Raw genomic sequence first — 15,700 nt, forward strand, 5'->3', positions numbered from 1 at the left:
TGCATAGTGAGATACACTGATGCACCATTCACCAGCATGTGCAAGTACACACATGACAGTCATAAAACTTGCTAGTAATAGATAACTCCATTGTGAGACTCTCAGATGCACCATTCACCAGGCTGTACAAGTACACATATGACACCATAATAGTATGTGCTAGTTATAGGTGACCCCATTGTGAGACACATTGATTCCACCACTCAACAGGGTGTACAAGTACACATATGACACCATAATAGTATGTGCTAGTTATAGGTGACCCCATTGTGAGACACATTGATTCCACCACTCAACAGGGTGTACAAGTACACATATGACACAGTCATAGTACATGCTAATCATAGGTGACTCCATCGTGAGAGACACTGATGCACCATTCTCCAGGGTGTGCAAGTGCACAAACGATGCAGTCATAGTACATGCTAGTGATATGTGATTCCATACTGAGACACACTGATGCACCACTCACTAGGCTGTGCAAGTGCAGATATGACGCATTCATAGTACATGCTAGTTGTAGGGGACTCCACTGTGAGACACTGATGCACCTCTCATCAGGCTGTGCAAGTACATATGATACAGTCATAGTACATGCCAGTCATACTTAACTCCACAGTAAGACACACTGATGCACCACTTACCAGGCTGAGCAAGTACAGATATGACATAGTCATAGTACGTTCTATTCATAGGTGACTCCATAGTGAGACTCCACGATACTCCATTCAAAAACTTGTAGAAGTGCAAATATGACACAGACATAGTACGTCTTAGTCATAGATGATGCCATTGTAAGACACACTGATGCACCACTCACAAGTCTGTGTAAGTACACATATGAAACAGTTGTAGTATGGGCTAATCATAGGAGACTCCATAGTGAAACACAACACTGCACCACTGATTAGGGTGTGCAAGTACACATATGACACAGATGAACAAGATTTTATTAAAGAATGTGAAACCCTGATAGACATGTTCTTAAACAGAATATACCCACTGCATATGTTGGAAGAGGTATTAAAAAAGTAAAATATGGCAGGAATGTCAGTTTTGTTCCCCTTTTAGGATAAAAAGGTGAACTTGAGTAATGGGATCAATAGGAAAGGTAAGGAAGGTAAAATTAATGAGAATTAATTTAAGGGAGCTTTTGTTCCCAATTCCAATGGAGAGTCTGGGGTTATAAAAAATATTACAACCACAGAATGAACTAGATTTGCTAAACTTTCATACTTGGAAGGAATTTTTATGGCCACTCAAATTTATATTTAGAAGACACTGCATTATCAAAGACATTCTTGAACAAAGGAAGACTACAGCAGGTATGGAATACAGAAAAAAGGTGGGCATGTACTCTATAAGTGTGGAGCCTGCTCCCAATGTCCCTATATTAAAAATAAGGAGCTTATTTATATTAAGTGTAGGGATACTCACATTAGGGGCAAGAAATATAGTAATTGTAATAGTGCTGGAATAATATATATTGTTCTATGTGATGGATGCGAGGCATTTTACATAGAGAAGACTGAGAAAAACGAAAATACACGAACACACTTGTGCTTTCAGGTCTCAGTATGAGAAAACTACCTTATACAAACATATGCTTACTTGAAGATTATCTACGTTTGCATTTTTGTACTAGAAGTGCCCATAGACCCTGAGGTGGGCCATGGGAAACAAAGATTAAATACAGAGAAGTATATTGACAACTCATTTTGGAAGCTAATAGACCATCTGGCTTGAATGAAAATGTTTCTATAGCCCCAGTTTTAAAGTTGAGGGCAGCCAGGTTGTAATGAGCCTTCTCCTGTAAAGCTCATATATTTTTGTATACTTAGACTGTTTGAACAGTGTAAATTAATATCAAAACTTTTATTGTGACTTTTGGACATTAGATGGTGCATTTAGGTTATAGACCGGTGCTGGGCTGGCTGCCTTTAAGAGCCATTTGAGACTGGCTGGGTGCCTCCTGTGGGAGTTGAGCCTTGCACTTGCTTTTTGTGAGTGAACACTTTGACCATTAGGTTAATCTCTCTGCTTACATTTGTGTATTTAACATTTTAGAATTTTTATTTTATTTATTTTGATTTATTTTATTTGTTTGTTTTTTGAGTAATGTCCGACTGGGCATAAGGCCCATTTTCAGCGGAGGCCCAGGGAGAAAAGCTTCATACATACAAGTAAACCATATTAAACAATCAAATTGAACATGTATTAATCAACAATGTACAAAGCAAGTCGGTAAAGAAATAAGTTATATAATAATTAGCAAATAAATTAAATTAAATTTAACAAAAAATGGCACAGTTAGTGATAAAAACTGGCCACATGAGTTAATAGTGAGAACAGTGATACAGTAATTGCAAGATAGAGAAATGCAGTCTACGTAACAGTTAAAGACAAATCAGTATGTATATACATTGCAAACTGAAACTGAGTGCAGAAACAAGAATCACTTAATAGTTGTAGTGGTGAGAATGAGCTAGTTTAGGGTAATGTAAGGGAGTAGTAGGTAGCCTAACCTGGAGTATGTCGGGTGCAGAGCCAGTGTTTTGCTAGATGTTCCTTATGGAGGTTTTTAAAATCATGAATTCTGGGGTTTTAGCCATAGGTTGAGGGAGAGTGTTCCACAGTTTGGTAATTTTATGGGGGAAAAGGGTGGTGTCCTGTGTGTTGTGGGCTTGGGTAATCATTAACAATAGTTTATTTGAAGATCTTAGAGGTCTAGGATTGATGTTGGGTTGGGCTCGACGGGTGAGTGCTGGGCAGTTTTTAAGTTTGTGAATTATATTGTGGGCTATGGACAGTTGGTTAAATGTTAGAAGCCTTTGTAGTTCTAACCATTTAAGTACAGAGCAGTGGTGGGTTCTGTAAGGGTGGCCTGTGGCAAACTTGATGATTTTGTTGTAGCATGATTTCAGATTATTTAGGTCAGATTTACAAATGTTTGTAAATACTAGGGACCCATCGAGGAGAGTGGAGAGTAGATGTGTGCAGGCAGAGGCTAGTCTGGCATTGTCTGTAAGGTAAGATTTAATTCTGTACAGGGTGCCAAGTTTGGAGTGGACTTTTCTGATGGTGAGGGAGATGTGGGTGTCAAACCTTTGATTATCATTGATTGTGACACCTAGAAGTTTGGCTTGGCTGGTGGGATCTATTTTGGTTCCATTTGTGGAAAGAATAGAAAGTGGAGTCAGACATGTTTTGGGTTTATTGTAATTGAAGACAATGAACTTGATTTTGTTGGGGTTAAGTATGAGTTAATGGCTAGTGAGGTAGTTCTCTATGTCCTGGAAAGATTTTTTGCATTTTTGTTTGTAGGTCCTGGGTGGTGGGGGCTGTGCAGATTAATGTAGAGTTGTTGGTGTATTGGACTATGGAGGCAAGTTGGGTTGAAGAGCTGAGGTTGTTAGTAAAAATTGTAAGAGAAGGGGGCCAAGTATGGATTCTTGGGGTACACCAACAGTGATGGGTAGAAGGGGGAATAGGGTGTTCTCCCATTTGGTGGCTTGCTGATGGTTAGAGAGATAACTATGGAACCAGGACAGGACTGTTGTGGTGAGGCCATGGGATAATTGTTTTAGTAGTATTTGGTGGGAGACTGTGTCAAAGGCTTTTGACATGTCAAGGAATATGGAGGAGACCCTTTGGCCTCTGTTTATAAGATCTTGAATGGTGTTTGTGAAAGATAGCAGGGCAGTACTGGTACTATGTTTTGGCCTAAAGCCATGTTGCGTGGAGGAGAGGAGTTTGTGATTAAGGAGGTGGGCAAGGAGTTGGGAGGGAATGCATTTTTCTAAGATTTGGCTATGGGGCAGTATTTAGATCCTTAGAGAAGCTGCCTTTGTGTAGGTGAATGATGTGGGATATTTTCCATAGATGGGGTACATATTGTTCAGAGATAGAATGATTGATTAGGACTGATATAGGATAGGCAATTGAGGGGGCAGAAATTTTAAGGAATTCATTAGGTAATTTATCAGCTGCTAGACAGCAGGGTTTGAGTTTGGAAAGGGGAGATTTTATGTAGTTTGGATTGGGGTGAAAGAGAAGGGGATGGGGGAGTCAGACTAGGGAAGGGGTACAGTGAGAGGTTGATTAGTCGGATTACCAAGAAGAGATGTGATTGAGTTAATGAAATGGGTATTAAATTATGTAGCTACTGGGTCTGAAACGTTGGAGTTGGTGGGGGGGGGGGGTATAGCCTGAGTTGAGAAGATTAATGTTTTGCCAAAATCGTTTGGGGTTAAATTGGTGGGTTTGCTGATCTGAAAGGAAATAGTTGTGCCTGTTTATTTTTATCTGTCTCTTAGTCTGGTTACGTAGCTGCTGATATGTTGTGTGGTCTGTTATTTTTGGTAGTGTGGTACGTAGACAATGCCCTGTCACTTTGCTTCAGCAGTGCTGGGGTATCTTTAGATAGCCAAGGTATGTACCTAGTTTTTGCTCTTATTTTTCTTGTGATGTTAGATTATTGAGCAAGCAGCCATGAGACAAAACTGAGAAAAACTATCTCAACAGGTATTATAGGTTCATAGGTAGGTACTAGGCTATTGGCCGTAGGGCCTATATAAGCCTAGCCAAACGGCACCCTGCTTTTGCCACCCAAGAAAATTATTTTCCTGTGCCCCTGTCAAGCAGAGCCACAGAAGTGATCCCTGGGGTGAATTTCCTATTTCACATCCAATCATCAAGATTTTTCTTGAAGAGTGCTAATGAGAAGCTCTGTTTGACATAGATAGGTAGTCTGTTCCATAGTATGGGAAGTCTCTGGGACAGGAATCTATCTCTCCAGCATGTTCTGTTTATTGTGGTGACAAGGCTTAGGTTCCTAGATGGTGTAGCTTGGAGGGATTGGGATTTCTTTACATGGAGCATGTCCAACAGCTCTGGGCTTGACATAGCTTTGTATGTTAGGCAGAGATCACCTCTGAGTAGGTGATATGCGACAGAGTAAAGCTGGAGTTTTTTGAGACAGTCTGTGTAGCGCATCTGTTTGAGGCCAGTAATCCTCTTTGTGAGGTATTTCTGTGGCCCTTCCAGTTGTTGTAGATGTCTTGTGAGGTACATACCAAAAGGGGCGTTGTACTCTATAATGGGTCTAATGAGTGATGAGTAGAGGGGAACAATGACCTCTTTTTTCCTGGATGAGAAACCTTTTGTGATGAGGTGTGCCACGTAGAAGGATTTCCTGACTACTGTGGCGATGTGATTATCAAAGGAGAGACTACTGTCCACTTGTGTCCCAAGGTCTCTTATCACACTTTCAGTGTTAAGTATACTACCGCCTATGTTGTAGTTCATGTGTACAGAGTTTTTACCAAAAGGAAATAATATATGTTAAAAGCTGACAGTGCTGCATGAGATAGTTTTGGTAGAATGGAAACCGTATATTGTCTGGTGAACAAAACTCCAAAAGTTGAAATGGGAGTTTGTTACCTACTTGGGACTAGAGTGGAGAAACTAGGTGAGTAAAGCCAGATGTTGACAATGTATGAAGTGAACCATTGGTTTAGAAAAGAGAGGACAGAAGCAGCAAAGTCTTGGCCTTTAGCACACTTTCCTCAAGTGAGATAGGTGCCAAAGTGATACAGAGACTAGGGAGAGAGATGCATACTCAGTGGGAGTGAAAGAAAGGTGGTGGTGATGGGGAGTCAGTGAGCTGAGAAATACATGTGCAAGCAACAGCCTAGATTAATTTGCACAAAAGCAAACGTTTTTAACACCAGGTGAGGAAGAAGCAATTGGGACACATACATAAAGCTTGTGATGGTGTTTTTCTATTTTTGTTGGTTTCCTCCCATCTTTAGCTAGACAGCAATCCTTGTATCACTTTGAGGGTCAGTAAATAGAATGTCAGCCAGGTATATTCACGGTGGGGGGATTTAAGTCAGTTTTCTGTGCAATTGTCTAATAAAGCTCATGATGGTGTTTTTCTATTTTTTTGGTTTCCTCCCATCTTTAGCTAGGCAGCAATCCTTGTATTGCTTTGGGGGTCAGTAGATAGAATGTCAGCCAGGTATATTCAGGGTGGGGGGGGGGTTTGAGGTCACCTTTCTGTGTAGTTGATGAATAAAGCTTATGATGGTGTTTTTCTATTTTTGTTGGTTTCCTCCCGTCCTTATCTAGGCAGCAATCCTTGTATCGCTTTGGGGGTCAGTAGATAGAATGTCAGCCAGGTATATTCAAGGTGGGGGGGGGTTTGAGGTTACTTTTCTGTGTAGTTGACCAATAAAGCTTGTGATGGTGTTTTTCTATTCTTTTGGTTTCCTCCCATCTTTAGCTAGACAGCAATCCTTGTATTGCTTTGATGGTCAGTAGATAGAATGTCAGCCAGGTATATTCAGGGTGGGGGGTTGAGGTCACTTTTCCATGTAGTTGACTAGTGGCAAACACATAGTTTCTCAGAGGGTCAGGGGCTTTGATGGGAACAGAGACAAGAGAAAGTTTAAAAGAAGAATGTTTTATAAAGTTTTTAATAATGTTTTCACATTCAACATACTTAACAGTTATTGATAATTTTTTTATATTCACTAATAACTTTTAGTGGTTTTAGGTAATATGTTTTTATGATTTAAGTTTGTTTTAATTTAGCAACTAATGGTAATTAATGGAATTTGCATTAATTGATAAAGTATTATGAGGAAAAGTATTTAAACAGTGTTAGTGGGTGTAAGCACTCATCTAATGAAGTCTTTCTAGGATGAAAACATTGTGAATCGGTAAGCATTTGTGTGTTTTTAAATTTGTGAATAATGGTGAGATTTCTGCTTGGTTCTGATTTGGTGATTCTTCACTTTTTTTTGGTTCCTGGTAACTACACTTGGTATACATTGACAGTGGACTGTCCTCAGTACACATATGACACACTCATAGTACGTGCTAGTCATAGGTGACTGTAAAGTGAGACACACTGATTGCACCACTCACCAGGCTGTGCAAGTACACATATCACACAGTCATACTATGTGTTACACATAGGTGACTCCAGAGTGATACACACTGATGCACCACTCACCAGGCTGTGCAAGTACACATATCACACAGTCATACTATGTGTTACACATAGGTGACTCCAGAGTGATACACTGATTGCACCACTCACCAGGCTGTGCAAGTACACATATCACACAGTCATACTATGTGTTACACATAGGTGACTCCAGAGTGATACACACTGATTGCACCACTCACCAGGCTGTGCAAGTACACATATCACACAGTCATACTATGTGTTACATATAGGTGACTCCAGGGTGATACACACTGATGCACCACTCACCAGGCTATGCAGGCACGCTTATGACAGTCATACTATGTGATAGTCATAGATGGCTACATTGTGAGACAAATTGATGCAGCACTCACTAGGCTGTGAAAGTACACATATGACACAGTCATAGTACATGCTAACCATAACTGACACCATTGTGAGAAACACTAATTGCACCATTCATCAAGCTGTGCAAGTGCACCTATCACAGGCATAGTTCATGCTAGTCATAGATACAATTGTTTTTATGTTTTTTCAGTGACCTTCTCACTCATTGTTTTAGTTTGTTGTTTGGGATATTTTTGCAGTGACGCTAATGATAATGGACATCAGATGGGTATAACAGCCCTGTGTTTCTTATGCTTAGTCAAGCACCCTGCTTGTGCTGTGCTGACGAGGTCATAACAAGGCCAAAATATGCATATCCACAGCTAGTGGGGTTTGGCTTTATTGGCTTGAAATTGTCCATTAAAATTACAAAACAAGTCATGGGCATTCAGACTCGCTAATTAGCTGAAACACCTAATGTTCATAAGGATCATTTGCATATATCCCATGTGCCTCTGATACAAGAGGTTTGGGAGGTCACTCAGTGGAAGTTCTAGCTTTGCTGCAGTTTTCATTTTGTTTTTACTGATTGGTTTTTCAGTGACCTTCTCACTCATCCTTTTAACATTTCTATGTCCAATTCTGAGTGAAATTTGTGGAACAAACATGGAAATAGAGATATTTCCAAAACAAAAATGGATTGGAAGACAAGGTGACTGTTACATTCACTCTAATAATTTGAGTGATGTTAAATTGAACAATGGCTGTAATTTAGGGGACTGGCTCAATGAAAAGTATTCCTTTTCTGAAATGGAGCCATCTGTGAAAAATAATGTTTATACCTATGATACTAGTATACAAAAATTGCATGACTATATGTTAAAGTACAGAGTTTTAACCTTAGATAATGTATTAAAAGGGGTATTGTGTCTCAGGGCCTGAGAGTCTATAAATACCCACATAATGTTAAAGAGGATGTGAGTTTCAGCAAGAGCTTATTAAAAATGTGATGCTTGTGCTATTGATACCATGAGAGCTATTATTAGACAAAATGAGAAAGATACTGGACTTTTATTTAGATAGACTGAAGAAGTGAACAAAATTATCATGAATGACCTGTTATACACTGTGGAAGAAGGTAAGAGTAAATATGCTAATATTAGATCTAACATAGAAGAAATTGTTCCTTTTTCTTTAATAGAAAATTCAAGAAATTAGAAAGAGATGTGATAGAATATGCCGAAAAATGCTGCTACCCTAAGGCTAAACAGACTTTTTATTCCTACGACAATAGACAGGATACTTTTGAAAATTTAGGTAACCTTAATAATAATTATAGGCTGAGGATGGGTTGAGAGATATTAATGAGGGAGAAAACAATTTGGGGTAAAATTCTGAAGTGGACATTAATGACCGTTTAGAGTTCCCCCACTCAGAAGATCAGACAGTCTCCAGAATTGGAAGCCCCAATATTACAACTACAAAGAAAGGAATGTATTAAGGAAGGGAGGACACTGAGAGGGGGTGATACAAGTAGTATGCAAGTTATTGTAAGAGGCAAATACAAGTACACTTATGGTAACTACAACAGTTTTAGTTATAGTGGGGAAATTATAACTTTAAGTCCACTTTGATTTATTTTCTAAAGGTCTTAAGTTTATACCCAGTAAGAAATGTAACATAAGCCAACTATTCATGGATTTAAAATTATTTGTGAGGAAAAAGAATCTTGAGTTAATGTTTGGTAATACTGTTAATGGAATGGAACAAGGTGGTGGTATACGATAGGAAAGCATTTTCAACCCCCCCAATACACCCACAACTTAGGAATTTTTAAAATTTGGTAGAAAAAGAGTTAAGGAATGCAATACAGCACAACAGAATTTGTTCTAATCTCCCTTTGGAAGAGAAACAATTGCTTCAGGAATTAGTAGGTAATAAGTTCCTGAGGGTGATGAAACTGGAGAAAGGGGGCCAAACAGTACTTATTGACACCATGACATATGCAGCTAAAATTATGGAAAATCTGAGTGATGAGAACAAATATTCCAAATTTTCTAAGAACAAAATTAATGTTGCTTATAAGATTTTATGTTGAAAGAGTTGCTAGAAGAGATGATTAACACAGACTTATAAATATATAACAATAGAAAAGCCTACAGTACCATGTATTGTTTTCATACCTAAGACCCACAATAATGTGGATGATCCACCTTTAAGGCAATTGTAGCTGATAATGGGTCTAAGAACTCCCCTAGCTAAATTCTTAGATTTTAAATTCAAGAAAATTTGGAAGGAATAGAAAGGTATCTTAAAGGATTCCTGGGATTTTTGTATGAGCATTAAGTCAGAAATATATACTGAAAACATTAGTTTTTGTGACTATTGATATAATAGATATTTTTTACAGTAATATCTCATGACATGGGTCTGGAGAGGTTAGAAGAAGCCATATTAAGTAAAGGAGAGATCAGAGACACAGAATTCAGGGTATGTCTGAACCTGATGGAATTAATGTTAGAAACTAATTTTATTTACTTTGAAGGGGAATTTTATAGACAAGAAAGTAGGGTAGCTATGGAGGCCTCTTGTATCCCAACACATGTTAGCATTATATTAAATATGTGGGAAGAGAAATTTATTTATAACTCCAAATATGTTGAATGCTGGAAATTATATAAGAGGCACCTGGATGATATATGCATTTTGGATAGACAGAGACAACAAGTTAAGGGAACTTATTGTATATATTAGTAGTACCATTATCATTTTAAGATTAACCCACAAAATAACATGTGACAGTATAAACCATTTGGATGCCACTATACACAAAAATAATGTGGGAAAAAACTCGTGGTAGTGGAGTAAACTCTCCTCCAAATGTATCCCAATAAGATAAATTAAACAATAATGGATGTCAGATACGAAGGAGAGAACACAGCTTGTGGATAATTCAATCACCTCGAGGCATTCAATAAATAAAATACAACGTTTATTGAGTAAGCGCTTTCACCCACTTGGCTTCTTCAGACTCATGGATGCACTAAAGTTTTGCTGCCCTCATCTTTAGAACTGGGGCTAGGGAAACTGTATTGTTCAGTCCTGGGGATTTATTGGCTTCCAGTTCTAAAGATGAGGGCAGCAAAACTTTAGTTATTTATTTATATGGTCTGATTTTGTTTTGTAAAATAGTTATTGTTCTCAAGTATTTTGGGAGTGTATTTTAAATCACCCTTATAAATTGTATTTTCCTATGATTTCATTCGTGCAATATTATATTATTATATTTTTTTACACTAGATGGTGCTAGTACACACAGATATTAAAAATGTACATGATTACCCTATGGAGTATTTCATATGTATTTTAAATGTATATTATTGTAGAATAATATTAAAAATATTTATATTAGAAAGTAGGTTTTAAGGACTAGGTTATGGCTGTTAGGATTTTATGGTGTGTCTTTTTTTATATGTTAGGTATATATTTTTTTCGGTTTTCTGTGGAAGTGTTTATTAAATTAAATTATTTAATTATTTTATTGATTAATTAGTTAATTAATTCAAATGATATATAAGGATGGGTGAGTTGTAGATATGTATTCTGTTGTGCAGCCGAAGAAGTCATTTGAAACGAAAACGCAGTGTGTTTTGTGAAAAGCGTTAATGTGCTTTACGTGCTTTGGAGTGCTGTGAGTTCTAATAAAGAGTGGTACGAGCAATAAAGGAGTCGAGCCTCTTTCTCTCTACCAGTGCCTTTGTACTTGTTGGTTGGATTGTTTTGGCATTTGGTTTCATTGTTTTTACCTTTTTGACTCTGTCATGAGACACACTGATATACCACTCATCAGGCTCTGCAAGTACATATGACAGTCACAGTATATGCCAGTCATAGATGACTCCATTGAGAGACAGAGTAATGCACCACTTCTCAGACTGTTCAAGTAGATATGACACAGTCATAGTAAGTGCCAGTCATTGGTGACTCCATTGTGAGAAACACTGATGCACCACTCACCAGGCTGTGCAAGTACACATATGACATCATCATAGCATGTGCTAGTCATAGGTGACTCCATTGTGAGACACACAGATGCAACAACTCACCAGGCTGTGCAAGTACGTGACATAGTCATAGTATGTGTTACTCATAATGACTCCATTGTGAGACACACTGATGCACCACTCACCAGGCTGTGTGAGTTCACATATGACACTATCATGGTATATGCTAATCATAGGTGACTCCATAGTGAGATACTGACTGCACCACTCACCAGGCTGTGAAAGTATATATATGACACAATCATAGTACATGCTAGCCACAGGTCACTCCATAGTGAGACACACTGATTGCATGACTCACCAGGCTGTGCAAGTATATAATATGACACAGTCATAGTATATGCTAGTCATAGGTGACTCCATTGTGAGCCTACTGACCAGGCTGTGCAAGTACACATATGGCACAGTCATAGTGCGTGCTACTCTTAGGTGATTCCATAGTGAGACCCACTGATGCAGCACTCACCAGGTTGTGTAAGTACACATATGACAGTCATAGTACATACTAATCAGCTGCTTTTACAGTATTTGTGTTTCCTCCTACTACTTTATCATTTCATCTTGGTTTTTCTGCTGCTTGTTCTCTAAAGTGTTCAATTGCATCTTGTCTGCTGCATTTATTACTGCTTGCTTTTTGCCTGTTTAAATTTTAAGTATTATTCTAAGCCTCTTAGTTTTGGTTTAAGCACCTGGGCTTTAAGCCTACTCCTTAGCTCTCCCTGGTCTCTCTCCCTCAGATTCTGACAAATATGGATGGACAATTTCTTATGGTTTCTCCTGCCAGCCTGGTTGATATTGGCATCCTGAGACAGTGTAGCAACTACCTCATGTACATGGACTACCATTTACTACTACCACCTAGGAATGCACTTTGTGAGAGATGCAATTACATAAAGAAGCTAGAGTCTGTGCTCTCTCCCTCACAAGCCAGTATATCTGCCACTGAGAAGATTGTTAGCACAATCACTACACATCAAACACCACCCACAACTACACAACACACACCAACATATGCGGAGGTTCTCAACAACAAAAAAAACCCCTTAAACAAAGGAAACCTCAGAGGCAAAAACACATGAGAACTCCACAACCCTCCATACCACATATCATGCATAGTCCACGCACCAGTGTCTCGCAACCACTAAGGCCTAACCATAAACCCAACATATTAGTAATAGGAGACTCCATTGTGAGACACACAGATATGCCTGTCATTAGGCTGGATAAGGAGAAAGTCAGTGCTAGTTGTTTGTCAGGTGCCAGAATCCACCATATCACACACGCACTTAAATCTCTCAACAAACAGGTACTGTTATGACTGTCATAGTCCATGTTGGCATGAACGACTTGAAACGTACCTCCCTGACATGACTGAGCTCACTGAATATGTGTCCCAGGCAGGTATGTCCCTAGCCTTAAGCAGCATTCTACCATCTCCCAGGATAATGCCGCAATACAAACAAAAAATAATTGACTTTAACAATTGGCTTAGTTTCTGATGTCATTCCAGGGGGATCCAGTGCCTGACAACCTGGGAAGATATGATTGACAGACCATGATGCTTTGCTAGAGATGGCCTGCATCTGTTTCACTTGGGCTTCAGGCTTCTGGAAAAGGCCCTTGCCTACCCATAGTGCCTTTTTTAGGAAACGTCATGAGGTCAATACTACCAACATAAAAATGTCAACAAAATACGCTAGGAGTCTAAACATAAAACTGTACTCATTGCAAGCACTCAACCATGGAAGATGCTGACATTTGTGCAGTCACAGAAACCTGGTTCAAAGCTGTGGACAGCACCCCAGCCTTACCTGGTTACTCATCCTAGAATACATTCAGACCCCAAAATGTGGGCAGCAAAGCCAAAGGAGGTGGAGTTTCAACATATATTAAACACACACACACCTCCAGGCTGGTCAAATAATATGATGTACAGGAGACACTCCAGGTACAGTTAACTGTTAACAAGACCCCTATTCAAATTATAGCTAGCTACAGGCCCCCAAATTGTACTCAGGAGGCCCACTCCCCTATCTGGACCTCTTCAAATCTATCAAGATTCAACCCTTTACCCTCATCCTGGGTGAGTTTAATTACCCAAACATAGATTGGAAAAAAATACTCATGCCAGAACACAAATGCCCAGAGATTCCTCAATTTTATCAATGCAAATGCCTTGGAACAGCTAGTCAATATCCCCACAAGAGGTGATAATATCTTGGGCTTGAGTAACCACTGCAGCACCTCTATGGTATCATCTTCCCTGGTAAGATCTGACCATAAAGCGGTCACTTTCGAAATCACCATCTCCCCCTAACCCCCCCCTCTAGCTAGGGTCAACCCAAAAAAATGTTCCAAAGCTGATTACAACCTCCGGAGGGATGGCATAAACAGCTTCACAGACCCATACCCCACTGTAGGAACTGACACCAATGCCAAATCTACACCAAAGTACTATACAAACATTTATATAGCTGCATGGAATCAGGAATACCTGACAGGACAAAAATCATCCTCCGCAAGGAAGAGTAAACCTGTCTGGTGGACATCCATAATAAATAAACTATATAACAAAAGGAAAAAACTGCTGTCCAGGACCAAGAAGGAACTGGTGCCCAATTCAAAGGTTCATAGGTTGATACTAGGCTATCAGCCCTAGGGCCTATACAAGCCTAGCCATAACAATTCCCTGGATATTTCTTCCCACAATATTTACTTCCCTGGACCTCTGTCTAGCAGGGTGACTGATGTGATCCCCAGGGTGAATTTCATATCTCTCATCCAATCATCAAGGATCCTTTTGAAGAGGGCCAAGGAGACACTCTGCTTGACATGTATGGACAGTCCATTCCAGAGTATGGGGAGTCTCTGGGTCTGGAATCTATCCCCCCAGTATGTTTTGTTCATTGTGATGACAAGGTTTAGATCCCTGGAGCATGCGTCTCTGAGAGATTAAGATTTCTTTAAGTAGAGCATGTCCAACAGCTCAGGATGTGGCATGGTCTTGTATGTTAAGCAGAGATCACCTCTGAGTAGACGATATGTCACAGAGTATAACTGGAGTTTTTTTAGACGGTCAGCATAGGGCATCTGTTTTAGGCCTGTGATTCTTTCAGTGTGGTTGCAGCTGTTGCATATGTCTTGTGAGGTACAAACCAAATGGGGCATTGTACTCTATAATAGGTCTAATGAGGGAAGAGTACAGTGGGACAATGACCTCCTTTTTTCTGGATGAAAACCCTTAGTGATGAGGTAGGCCACATTTAAGGATTTCCTGACTGTTGTGGCAGTGTGGTTATCAAAGGTGAGACCACTGCCCACCTGTGTCCCTAGATCTCTCATCACACTTTCAGTGTTTAGTGTACTGCTACCTATGTGGTAATTCATGGGTACATGTTTTTTTCTAAACGGGATAACTATACATCTCTTGGCATTAAGGTTGACCCCATGGTTCTGGCACCGAGCATCTGTTTCTATAAGGCCCTTTTGTAGAATATCCACATAATTTGGGGATTCAATAATGGCTCCCAGTTTGCAGTCAACTGCGAACATTGTTAGCCAGAGTCCCTTAGTGCTGGCCTGTACTTCAGAGAAGTAGATGTCAAACAAGAGCGGTTCCAGGACTGAACCCTGAGGTACTCCCACTTGTCACTTGTCTGGAGCTGGATATGGAGTCAGCTACTTTTATAGTCTGGGTTCTGTCAGTGAGCCAGTTGGCAACCCATCGACTGATGTTGGGATTTATGCCCAGCTTAGTAAGTTTATCTATGATTCCAGAGTGGGAGATGGTGTCGAAGGCCTTGGCAAGGTCCAGATAGGCTGTGTGGACCGCCTTACCCTCGTCCTGAGCTCTGGAGACTGATTTGAAGAAGTCAATCAGGTTCAGGAGACAAGATCGGCCCTTCACAAACCCAAACTGGGTGGGGTCCAGCGTTTGATGGTTGCCAATGTCTTTGTTTATAAGTTCCATGATAATGCGTTCCATGCCCTTACAGATCAGGCTCGTCAGACTGACGGGACGGTAGTTCCCGGGATCCAAGTTGGATCACCCCTTGTGGAGTGGGATAACTGTAGCTCTGTGCCACTCAATGGGCATGAAGCCTGAGGTGAGGCTATAATTAAGAATGACACTTACGTGAGGTGCCAGTTCATTTTGTAGTTCATGTAGTACACAGCCTGGGATGTCATCTGGTCCCATGGATGCTGTATTCTTAGCTTTGGAGAGTGCATTTTTTATCTGTGTGGCCATGATTACCAAAATTTGGCAATATTTTGTATTGAGATGGGCCCTTTAGGGGGTGAGAGGGGGGTG

Source organism: Protopterus annectens, chromosome 16.part0, assembly GCF_019279795.1.
Source record: "Protopterus annectens isolate FY-2018-M chromosome 16.part0, PAN1.0, whole genome shotgun sequence".
Taxonomy (NCBI): domain Eukaryota; kingdom Metazoa; phylum Chordata; order Ceratodontiformes; family Protopteridae; genus Protopterus; species Protopterus annectens.